This window comes from Moschus berezovskii, chromosome 2 (assembly GCF_049115385.1).
Source record: "Moschus berezovskii isolate FMDL1 chromosome 2, NW_MosBer_1.0, whole genome shotgun sequence".
NCBI classification, from domain to species: domain Eukaryota; kingdom Metazoa; phylum Chordata; class Mammalia; order Artiodactyla; family Moschidae; genus Moschus; species Moschus berezovskii.
In genome coordinates this window covers 53,539,625-53,553,127 of record NC_142461.1, presented here as the reverse complement: position 1 = coordinate 53,553,127, position 13,503 = coordinate 53,539,625, and the positions used below count along the sequence as shown (strand labels likewise).

Here is a 13,503-nt window from a genome sequence, read left to right as displayed (position 1 = left end):
CAGTGATGCCATCCAGCGATCTCATCCTCTGTCGTTCCCCTTCTCCTCCTGCCCCCAATTCCTCCCAGAATCAGAGTCTTTCCCAAAGAGTCAACTAGTCAAATGAGGTGGCCAAAGTATTGGAGTTTCAGCCTTAGCATCAGTCCTTCCAATGAAAACCCAGGACCGATCTCCCTTAGAATGGACTGGTTGGATATCCCTGCAATCAAGGGACTCAAGAGTCTTCTCCAACACCACAGTTCAAAAGCATCAATTCTTCGGCGATTAGCTTTCTTCACAGTCCAACTCTTACATCCATACATGACCACTGGAAAAAACATAGCCTTGACTAAACGGACCTTTGTTGACAAAGTAATGTCTCTGCTTTTTAGTATGCTATCTAGGTTGGTCATAACTTTCCTTCCAAGGAGTAAGTGTCTTTTTATTTCATGGTTGCAATCACGATCTGCAGTGATTTTGGAGCCCAAAAAAACAAAGTCTGACACTGTTTCCACTGTTTCCCCATCTATTTGCCATAAAGTGATGGGACCAGATGCCATGAGCTTAGTTTTCTGAATGTTGAGCTTCAAGCCAACCTTTTCACTCTCCTCTTTCACTTTCATCAATAGGCTTTTGTGTTCCTCTTCACGTTCTGCCATAAGGGTGGTTTCATCTGCATATCTGAGGTTATTGATATTTCTCCTGGCAATCTTGATTCCAGCTTGTGCTTCTTCCAGCCCAGCGTTCCTCATGATGTACACTGCATATAAGTTAAATAAGCAGGGTGACAATATATAGCCTTGACGTACTCCTTTTCCTATTTGAAACCAGTCCATTGTTCCATGTCTAGTTCTAACTGTTGCTTCATGACCTGCATACAGGTTTCTCAAGAGTCAGGTCAGGTGGTCTGGTATTCCCATCTCTTTCAGAATGTTCCACAATTTACTGTGATCCACACAGTCAAAGGCTTTGGCATAGTCAATAAAGCAAAAATAGATATTTTTCTGGAACTCTCTTGCTTTCTCCATGATCCAGCGGATGTTGGCAATTTGATCTCTGGCTCCTCTGCCTTTTCTAAAACCAGCTTGAACATCTGGAAGTTCACAGTTCATGTACTGCTGAAGCCTGGCTTGGAGAATTTCGAGCATGACTTTACTAGCATGTGAGATGAGTGCCACTGTGCGGTGGTTTGAGCATTCTTTGGCATTGCCTTTCTTTGGGATTGGAATGAAAACACATTTTCCAGTCCTATGGCCACTGCTGAGTTTTCCAAATTTGCTGGCATATTGAGTGCAGCACTTTCACAGCATCATCTTTCAGAATTTGAAATAGCTCAACTGGAATTCCATCATCTCCACTAGCTTTGTTCATAGTGATGCTCTCTAAGACCCACTTGACTTCACATTCCATGATGTCTGGTTCTAGTGAGTGATCGCACCATCATGATTATCTGGGTCGTGAAGATCTTTTTTGTACAGTTCTTCTGTGTATTTTTGCCACATCTACTGAATATCTTCTGCTTCTGTTAGGTCCATACAATTCTGTCCTTTATCAAGCCCATCTCTGCATGAAATGTTCCCTTGGTATCTCTAATTTTCTTGAAGAGATCTCTAGCCTTTCCTATTCTGTATTTTCTTCTATTTCTTTGCATTGATCGCTGAGGAAGGCTTTCTTATCTCTCCTTGCTATTCTTTGGATCTCTGCATTCAGATACTTATATCTTTCCTTTTCAATATACTACTGGAGATCAATGGAGAAATAACTCTGAAAGAATGAAGGGATGGAAGCAAAGCAAAAACATTATCTTATTACTTGCTGTTTATTTTATATTTTTTTGACTATGGAAATGATGTTAGACAAAAAGGAAATTCAAGCAATTTTCTTATTCAAGTTCAAAATGAGTCATAAAGTACCAGAGACAGCTTACAACATGAACAAGGCAATTGACTCAGGAATTGCTAACAGACAGTGCAGTGGTTGCTCAAGAAGTTTTGCAAAGGAGACAAGAGCCTTGAAGATGAGATACATACTGACTGGCCATAGAATTTTGACAACAAATTGAGAGCCATCATTGAAGCTGATCCTCTCACAGCTACATGAGAAGTTGGTGAAGAACTGAATCTTGACTATTCTATGGGTGTTCAGCATTTGAAGCAAATTGGAAAAGTGAAAAAACTCAGTAAGTGGATGCCTCATGAGTTGACTGAAAATAAATTTTTTTTAAAAAGGCATCGTTTTGAAGTGTAGTCTTCTCATTCTACTCAACAACAATGAACCATGTCAATTGGATTCTGACTTGTGATGAAAAGTGGATTTTATAAAACCAACCATGACCAACTCAGCGGTTGGACTGAGAAGCTCCTAAGCATTTCGTAAAACCAAACTTGCAACAAAATCACTGATTGCTGGTCTGCTGCCAGTCCAATCCGCTACAGCTTTGTGAATCCCTGTGAAACCACTACCTCTGAGAAGTATACTCAGTAAATCGATGAGATGCACCGAAAACTGCAATGCCAACAGTTGGCGTTTATCAACAGAAAGGGCCCAATTCTTCTCCATGCTATGCCCAACCACATGAGCCAAAACAAGCAATTCAAAAGCTGAACAAATTGGGCTATGAAGTTTTGCCTCACCAGCCATACTCACCTGACCTCTCACCAACTGAATACCAATTCTTCAGGCAGCTAGAAAACTATTTTTGCAGGAAAAATGCTTCAACAGTCCTGGAAAACAGGATGCAGAAAGTGCTCTCCAAGAGTTCATTGAATCCTGAAGCTTAACATTTTATGCTACAGGAATAAACAAATTTATTTCTCACTGGCAAAAATATGTTGATTGTAATAGTTCCTATCTTGATTAATAAAGACCCGCTTGAGTCTAGTTATAACATTTTAAAATTCACAGTCCAAAACCACAATTATATTTGCACCACACTTATGGCAGAAAGTGAAGAGGAACTCAAAGGCCTCTTAATGAAAGTGAAAGAGGAGAGTGAAAAGGTTGGCTTGAAGCTCAACATTCAGAAAACTAAGATCATGGCATCTGGTCCCATCACTTTATGGCAAATAGATGGGGAAACAGTGGAAACAGTGTCAGAGTTTATTTTGGGGGGCTCCAAAATCATTGCAGATGGTGATTGCAACCATGAAATAAAATGACACTTACTCCTTGGAAGGAAAGTTATGACCAACCAAGATAGCATACTAAAAAGCAGAGATATTACTTTGTCAACAAAGGTCCGTTTAGTCAAGGCTATGTTTTTTCCAGTGGTCATGTATGGATGTGAGAGTTGGACTGTGAAGAAAGCTAATCGCCGAAGAATTGATGCTTTTGAACTGTGGTGTTGGAGAAGACTCTTGAGAGTCCTTTGGACTGCAAGGAGATCCAACCAGTCCATTCTAAAGGAGATCAATCCTGGGTGTTCATTGGAAGGACTGATGCTAAAGCTGAAACTCCAATACTCTGGCCACCTTGTGCAACGAGTTGACTCACTGGAAAAGACTCTGATGCTGGGGGGGACTGGGGGAGGGAGGAGAAGGGGACGACAGAGAATGAGATGGCATCACCAACTCAATGGACATGAGTTTCAGTGAACTCCGGGAGTTGGTGATGGACAGGGAGGCCTGGCGTGCTGTGATTCATGGGGTCACAAATATTTGGACATGACTGAGCAACTGAACTGAACTGAAGAGTACAGAGTAGTTTTTATCATACTTAAGAAATATTTTAGCTTGCTTACCTCTTGACATCCATCTATTACCCAACACATTGAATTTTAAAATAGTACCTATTATTGATCTCTTTGTATCAATTACATGATTTTGAATATAGTTTCAAGGAAATAATAAAAAATAATTAATCTTGCATATTTTGGGTGCTTGACCACAAGTCCTATAATCTAATTTTATTCTAAAAGTCATATAGTTAACTTGACATAAAAATATGTAATTAACTGAAAATGGAATATACAATTTAATATCAAAAGGAGACTCAGAAACACATTTAATTCTATTTTTTTGACCAGTGAGAAATAAACTTAGATTGTATATCATAACCTGAAGTTGTTAAGGGATTTAAGAGCTTGTTTACTTATCTCCTAAAAATGTATAGTAGAAGGATTCAAAGATACAACACAAGATAAAGAAATAACCAATATAATCCTGTCTCATATAAAATTAAATATTTAACTCGATATAATTATTAATGAGTATATTTTAATTCACTTAGTTTTTCAAAATCAAGCAGGGATGTACAAGGCAGTACTAAAATCAGATCAGTATGACCAACTACTACAATTCTGCTTTACATTCATTTCATACCATAAATTGTGTTTTACACTCTCCACTTAATTGCAGAAAGATATAAAAGTATTTTGAAGACTTGCAGGATGTCTCCAAAGTAGGATATTCATTTTCTTCAAAGCTATAATGATTACATTGGCAAAAAAGTCATTGCAGCAAAGCTCAACATAATATATAGTTTCAGATAATGGTGACTCCATTTTTTTTTTAATTCATAATACTGATAAGAAGCTTGCTTTAATATAATATTGCAAGTTTAGGGAGGGATATAATGGTTTTCATCTTATAAAATTCATTTTATGAAGCTATTTATTTTTATCACATTAATGAAATCATTAATTGTGTATTTATAGGAGAAGATAGAGAGGTATATAACATGTACAATTATCTCAGTACCAATTTCTTAGTTGAACTGACAACCTTGATTTAATTTTCTTTACTATAACTTCTATTTCCCAAAAATAAATGTGAAGATAACAGTAGGGTTGAAGAAGAATTGAGAAAGAAAAAGATATTTTAAATGTGAATAAAGATTTTTTATTTTAAAATTTATTATTATATACTTTTTTCTTGATTTTTTAAAAAAATTTTATTGAATATAAAGATGGGACTATTTATATCAAGTAGTACCATTTGTTTTCAGAGTAGACTTATAAAAGACAAATCTGGAAGCACTTATTTAGTAGTTAAATTGTGTTTTATCTTTATAGACTATTATTGTAGACTTTAGGTATATAAGTATAGTTTCTGGTCCAAATTACTGCATCATTTTTAATGGTGGTTTAGTGGCTAAGTTGTGTCAAAATTGCTACCCCATGGACTGTAGCCTGCCAGGCTCTTGTGTCCATGGGATTTCCCAGGCAAGAATACTGGAGTGGATTGCCATTTCCTTCTCCAGGGGATCTTCCTGACCCAGGGATTGAAGCCAGGTCTAGTGTGTTGCAGGCACTTTCCTGAATTGCACGCAGATTCTTTACAGATTGAGCTACCAGGAAAGCTCTTATCATTTTTAATAAGTGGTGGCTTAGAGGAGCAACATGACATAACTGAAAACACATTATTAGTTATTAAAAATAGATGATAAAAACGGATACATTTCCATTCCAATATATTTAAAAATTCAGTTCAGTTCAGTTCAGTCCCTCAGTCATGTCTGACTCTTTGAGGCCCCATGGAATACAGCACACCAGTCTTCTCTATCCATCACCAACTCCTGAAAAAATTATTCTGTGTCAAATACTGTTGCAAGAATAGAGATACAAACAAACAAACAAAGAGCATCAATTACTTCAAGTCTTACTTTCATAAGGATGGTAAAATATTATATACATACATAATAATAAAAATAAGATACAAAAAAATAAAAAGCAACCAACCCTACCTGATAAGTGCTATAAGTTAACACATGGAATGGATACCTATCTGAAACTGTGGAGATGGGAAAGTCTTTGGGGAAGATACAAGAAAACATTTCATGAAACAGATCACACCTAGTACTATGGTACGAATGTTTTTCTGGGAGTTCAGTCCTGGGTGTTCATTGGAAGGACTGATGCTAAAGTTGAAGCTCCAATACTTTGGCCACCTCATGCAACGAGTTGACTCACTGGGAAAAGACCCTGATGCTAGGAGGGATTGGGGGCAGAAGGAGAAGGGGACGACAGAGAATGAGATGGCTGGATGGAATCACCGACTCGATGGAGGTGAGTTTGAGTGAACTCCGGGAGTTGGTGATGGACAGGGAGGCCTGGTGTGCTGTGATTCATGGGGTTGCAAAGAATTGGACACGACTGAGCGACTGAACTGAAATGAACTAAATGGTATGAATGAGAAAATGCATTACCTTAGAAAATAAAGAAAAATAATTTCAAGTAGAAATCATTTTGTTTAAAGTTCTGAAGGTAAGAAGATACTCTATTTGTATATTAACCGTATAATATAAAACAACTTATTTAACTTATATACAGAGTACATCATGTGAAATGTTGGGCTGAATGAAGCACAAGCTGGAAGCAAGATTGCCGGGAGAAATAGCAATAGTCTCATACGTGCAGATGACACCACCCTATGGCAGAAGGAGAAGGAGAACTAAAGAGCCTCTTGATGAAAGTGAAAGAGGAGAGTGAAAAAGTTGGCTTAAAACTCAACATTCAAAAAATGAAGATGATGGCCTGCGGTCATCACTTCATGGCAAATAGATGGGAAAACACTGGAAACAGTGAGAAACTTTATTTTGGGGGGGCTCCAAAATCACTGCAGATGGTGAATGCAGCCATGAAATTAAAAGATGCATGCTCCTTGGAAGAAAAACTATGATGAACCTAGACAACATATCAAAAAGCAGAGACATTACTTTGCCAACAAAAGTCCATTTCTCTGGTCAAAGCTATGGTTTTTCCAGTAATCATGTATGGATGTGAGAGTTGGACTATAAAGAAAGCTTAGCACCAAAGAATTGATGCTTTTGAACTGTGGTGTTGGAGAAGAACTCTTAGTCCCTTGGACTGCAAGGACATCAAACCTGTTAATCCTAAAGGAAATCAGTCCTGAATATTCATTGGTAGGACTGATGCTGAAGCTGAAACTCCAATACTTTGGCCACCCAATGTGAAAATCTGACTCATTGGAAAAGACCCTGATGCTAGGAAAGATTAAAGGCAGGAGGAGAAGGGGACACAGAGGATGAAATAGTTGGATAACATTACCAACTCAATGGACATGAATTTGAGCAAGCTCCAGGAGTTGGTGATGGACAGGGAAGCCTGGTATGCTGCAGTCCATGGGGTCACAACTGAGTGACTGAACTGAACTGATAAAATAGCAGAAATCTTTTGTCTGTATTTTTCACCACGTGTCCAAAAGACTCAAAATAGTCTCTGACATATATTGGGCACACAATTCTTAGTTGACTGAATAAATAATTTATGATTGAGGAAATGTAAGCAGAAGTCAAACAATGAAAGGTTATCTAAGCAATAATAACGCTTTAGCAATTGATTATGAAAACAATCGAAAGTCAATGAGGAAATTGAAAAACAGAAATGGTGAACTTAGATTGGGAATTTTAAGAAAATTACCTTCACAACTAGGTGAAAAAATGGAATCAGCAGTTAAATAAAATGAATATAAGTAATGAAAAATAAAAAATAAGGGAGATATCAATTAGAATTCTGTGAAGAATGGATTAATAGTAAAGTAAAATTGGAGATTAGTGCAAAAAAAATCACAATATACCCATGAAATGTAACCTGAAGCTTTTGTAATTGTTCATATGTGGTGATTTGGAGGGAGAGGTAGATGGCTGGTTTGTGACTTGATGAAATAGTTGATTAGTGCTGTCATTTGATGAAATGGTTATGATCGGAGGAATACCAGCTTGGTAGAAAGATGGTATATTGCATTTTTGACACAGTATGAAACCCCCTTTATACACCTACATGAGAGTGTTCTTGTGGATACTTGCATATACTGAGGGGGTGGTGGCTTGTAGTCCTTCCTGTGTTGCTTCTCTCTTTCACTCAGGAGCTAGTAGGATAAGCAAATATCACACTGTCATACTGCCAGTCATACTGCCAGGGAAGTTCATAGCTACCAGGGAGACCACAAGCAGCATGATAAACAGAAAGCCCAATTGGCACAGCCCTGAAGGACAACTTTTTTGGAAGCATTTCTCATACCAAAGAAATTGTGCTTGAAAAAGTAGGGGTTGAAGTCAAAAAGCCAAATTCTGCCACCAAAAAGTGTATCAGGCTTCAGTTAAGAATGGCAAAAAAAAAAAAAAAAATCACAGGCTTTGTACCCAATGATGGTTGTTTGAATTTTATTGAGGAAAATGATGAAGCTTTGGTTGATGGATTTGGTCACAATGGCCATGCTCTTGGTAACATTCCTAGAGTCCCCTTTAAGATTGTCAAAGTAGCCAAAGGATCTCTTTCAGGCTTATACAAAGGTAGGAAGGAAAGACCAAGATCATAAGTTTTGATGATGAAAGCACAATAGTAATAAACTTTCATACCCCCCCAAAAAAATAAGTCATGCGGGAGGGGTAAGAAAAACAGCAAAACTTACCCCAAGTCCCTAACAGATCAAAACCACCAATGAGAAAATATAGAAGTATTATATATTAGATGCAAATTATGAGTTTTAAGTCAAAGAGATGGAAACAGCCAGTGCCACTGATTTTGGAAAGCTCAAGGCAATAGCCCCATCAATCCCTTTTATTACCAGGACACACACAACCTCACTGACACTATGCCTTGAAGCCATAAACGTTAATCTCATTATGATGTTTATCCTATTTTTTTTTAATGACAGGTCCTATACTTGTTTATACCCATAGGCAAATTTTCTAGACTGTTTTTCATCTCTTAAAATCTAAAATGGCTCAAATTCATCTTTTTTGATCTTAATTCACACCCTCATCTGCTCCTAAAGTACGCCCACCCTCTGTCATCAGTAAAATCATTTATATATTCAATCTCTTACCAGAATACACTGCTTTTGTTCTGTCTTAAATCTGGCTTTCCTTGGAGCTTAGACAAGTTAAGCTACTTATTTATGTGCACATGACCAATAAAGCCTGAATCTGGCTTTCAGACTCAAGCTTTCTTTGGAAGTGAGCCTGGAGCCATGCCTTACTGCCTCTCTCCTCAGAGATCATTACTCAACTTCCCAACAGCATTCAGACTATTTATATTGTAACTCCATGGCCTTTAGCAAAACTAATATAATACAATATAAAACACTTCTTTGTTAAATTTCAGTTCAAAATACCACTCCACTTTTGTTCTTATTCTTCCACTATAAATACCACAAGAATCTCAAATACATTTTATTTAAAAGGAGGTAATCATATTTCCCACCATCTTGGTCTCAGTAATTCATGTTATGTAGTTGTTCAAGCAAAGAAATTATAGGAAATTTTCTTTCCCTTTCCAATCACCTGTCCACATTAAGTAGAGTCTACCTACAAAATATATATGTGCAATGTGATTTCCTAAATTTTGACTTTCCTTCTTTCACACAAGTTTTGTGCAAGTCTTCCCATTCACCCTTCATATTACCAAAGTTGAACTCAATGTTTACACTTCTTTAGATTCACCTGGACTCTCCTGGTGGCTCAGATGGCAAAGAATCCACCTGCAATGTGGGAGACCTGGGTTCGATCCCTGAGTTGAGAAGATCCCCTGGAGAAGAGCATGGCAAACCACTCCAGTATTCTTCATTGGAAAATCCCCATGGACAGAGGAGCCTGGTGGGCTACAGTCCATGAGGTCCAAAAGAGTTGGACATGACTGAGCGACTAAGTACATCACTTGGCCAAAGAGTTCTAATTTTTTGCTGATATCCCTGGTTCAGTGGTAAAGAATCCACCTGCAATGGAAGAGATGAAGTTTCAATCCTTGGTTCAGGAAGATCCCCTAGAGGAGGGCATGGTAACCCATTCCAGTATTCTTACCAAGAAAATCCCATGGTCAGAAGGGTCTGTAGGGCTACGGTCCATGGGGTCACAAACAGTCAAACACAACTGAAGCAACTGAGCACAGGAACATGATATTAACCACACTCTTATAGTTGACAATGAGAAGATTTGTATTTCTTTAGAGAAACAGAGTTTCAACATCACTTTCATGAAGTGCCAGCCTTGCTGCAGTGCTTGCCTTGCTTGTAGAACACAGTACGACAGCTATTCCCATAATCATGGAATAACTCAGTAGTGCCTGATCTCAAGCTTTATACCACCCACCTCTTAAAATTCCACAGACTTCCTGGTCACTTGTGAAACATGAAATTCTAAAAGATATGCTTGGTATGTACACGAATGCACTGCTAGACTGAGCAGGTTACATAACAGTGAGTTCAAGGTAGGCAGGGTGCTACTGATATTTCCCTTCTCACTGACTGCTCTGTAATCATGACTTGTGTTGTAGAAACCACTACTGATGTCAAATGGATTCTAGTTCTCCTAGAAGCTACCAAAAATGGCTGAATGATGTGGCTGGCAATTGTATGGGTGTTAGCATCCAGAGGATGAACTTTGAATAGTGAGTTACAGGAGATAATAAGGAATTGGCTGATAAACGTCGTTTCTTTTTTCCTCTGTGAGAACCTATTTTAGGACTCAGTATTTTAGTATAGATTTTGACATAAGATTTTCTATTTTCCTCAGATGGGACTGTGATCATAAGTTAACCAAGATATGCTTATGGGCATCCTCTAGGAGATCTTTCCTTAGGAGTCTTTGCCAGAATAAAAAGCAAATTCTGACAATTGATGCTCAGGAAGAATAAACATGCTATATATTAGTTTCCTCTAGTTATACTCCAAGTGATGCATATAATCATAAAACTAATGTGTGGATGCCAGAATTGTAGGTTTTAGGTCAGCATCACACAATTGTATATATGTGTGTGTGTGTCTCCATCCATAACATCACTCCAGAAAAGTGCTTCACAAAACACATCATTTCATAGAGAAGTCACGAATCCATTTCAAAGAGTTGCAATTACTGCATCTTCACATTCCCTATGTTTACACCACAGAGAAAGTCATGAGCATCATGTTGTTGTTTTTTTAACCAGAAAATAATTATTTACAGGATGGTATACATCAGATACTATTTCAAAATACAGACGCTTGAATAAATCAGTTAAAGGAAAAAATCAATACAGATGACTGAGGTTGTATGTTTTGAGACATCAAAAGTTGTCCTTGAGATGTTTTTGTGAAAATAGGCTTCATTCAATTTTATCTTTTCTGTTCTGAGATCATACCATGGTTTATCACACTAACTCACAATTTTGCTTTAGGTGGGGTACATAGCCAGAATAATTACATTTCGTGGATGACTGAGTATAAAATAGTAACCTTTTCACACTAAATGAATTTACTAAAATTGGATACTCTCTGATGAAACATGCACCAAATCTACATTACAGAAAAATTTGAACTAACAAAGACATAAAAGATGGAATGAGAAAATTTAACCCAAGAGCTGCTTTTAGTATAGGGGTAGCAGATGCATGGCATTTCTTTATAACACAAAGGGTGAAGATGACAGTTATCCAGTGATTTGGGAAGAAACACATGATGATTTATATAACTATATTCAAGTAGAAGTCAGAGATGAAGTGACTGGTTTTGAAGAAAGTTTTCTTTTCAGAAAAGGTACTGAAGCTTCATGGTAAAGAGGTAAAGAGGACAAAGCACCAACCAAAGGGAAAAACTAGCTGTGTTAGCGGGTGAGGACAGGTATGGAATGACTGAAAGTTTTATTCACTTCTGCTCTCCTCCTCTAACTGTAGATACTCTCTGTGAAAACACAGCATATTATCAGATAGCTCATTAAATATCATAGCCTTAATTTACAGAGAAAATCCACAAATAAGCTGGACTGTATCTTTAGTTGAAGGACCATCTGTTGTGACCTGGAGACCCACTGTCATTCTAAACTCAGTGTAAGTGAAAACAAACTCATAATTATTTTTTCACAAATTTTCTTTCAGATTTCACTGCTTCTGTCATTAGTCACTACTTTTCTTCTATTTACCTAATTTGGAAAATTTTGAAATTTTCATGGACATATCATCTAATGCTCCCTTCAACCCAATTAATAATAGATGTTGAGTAGTCCATTTTTATGCCATTTGCATTCATCCATTTCTTCTTTTCTATGCCTGCTGCTGCAGTTCTATTATAAGCACAGTTTCATATTCATGCTTTTGAATCACATTCAGAAAGACAGTATGAAATTGTGATTATATAAGTTCTGCAATTAAATAGGCTTAATACAAAAAATAGTTGCAGCTTGTAATAATTTTGTAGACCTGAGAACGTTTCTCAGCACTTCAATCACAGTATGATCATCTGTAAAATAAATTAAAGATAAAACAATGAATGCTCCAATTTACTGAGTTTAAATACCATCTTCAAAGAAAGTTACATTACTTTGGTGCTCTGCCTACTTGTTCAACTATAAGTAGGAAAGATTGCAGAGTTTTTTGCTTTTTATTTTTTTTTTCATAAAGACAGTTGACGCACTCTCTTTTAGTTTTCTTTTGCATTGCTTTTATTAAATTTCTTAGCCTGTGTCTTGCTCTTATAACCCCAAAGTAACTTGAACTTATCCAGGAGCTATTTTTTTAAAAAAAGGAAAAAGTCAAAACTCTGCTAGTAGAAAACAAATAATTATTTACTCTAAGAATTTTAATGTGAACATTCAGTTCAGTCGCTCAGTCATGTCCAACTCTTTGCGACCCCATGAATCACAGCACGCCAGGCCTCCTTGTCCATCACCAACTCCTGGAGTTCACACAAACGCATGTCCATCGAGTCGGTGATGCCATCCAGCCATCTCATTCTCTGTCATCCCCTTCTCCTCCCGCCCCCAATCCCTCCCAGCATCAGAGTCTTTTCCAGTGAGTCAACTCGTTGCATGAGGTGGCTAAAGTATTGGAGTTTTAGCTTTAGCACCAGTCCTTCCAATGAACACCCAGGACTGATCGCCTTTAGAGTGGACTGATTGGATCTCCTTGCAGTCCAAGGGACTCTCAAGAGTCTTCTCCAGCATCACTGTTCAAAAGCACCAATTCTTCGGCGATCAGCTTTCTTCACAGTCCAACTCTCACATTCATACATGACCACTGGAAAAACCATAGCCTTGACTAGATGGACCTTGGTTGGCAAAGTAATGTCTCTTCTCTTTAATATGCTATCTAGGTTGGTCATAACTTTCCTTCCAAGGAGCAAGCGTCTTTTAATTTCATGGCTGCAATCAGCATCCGCAGTGATTTTGGATTATTTATCAATTAATTCTGACTACCAACACTTTGAAAGGCAGATTTATCATAGTAACAGAACAGAAATTTTGGCTATTATTTTTAGGGTATAGCCTTTAAGGGGCTTCCAGGTGGTATTGTAATAAAGAACTTGCCTGCCAGTGCAGGAGATGTAAGAGCAGTGGGCTTGATCCCTGGATCAGGAAGATCCACTAGAGGAGGGCATAGCAACTCACTTCAGTATTCTTGCCTGGAGAATCCCACGGACAGAGGAACCTGACAGGCTATGATCCTAGGGTTGCAAAGAGTCAGACACAACTGAAGTGACTTGACACACACACATGCATGGCCCTTAAGGACTCAAAATAATGCTTGGAAAGCTCCATTTAATATTGAGACAACTAATATATGTGTTCTTGGCATTCTCAGTTTTGATGAGATTAGTT

The 13,503-nt window shown here is 37.7% G+C and overlaps 1 pseudogene; it reads left to right on the top strand.

The window, feature by feature from the left end:
- The first annotated feature begins 7,630 nt into the window (after window positions 1-7,630).
- Window positions 7,631-8,255, top strand: LOC148778532 (small ribosomal subunit protein uS12 pseudogene; annotated as a pseudogene).
- Window positions 8,256-13,503: the final 5,248 nt, after the last annotated feature.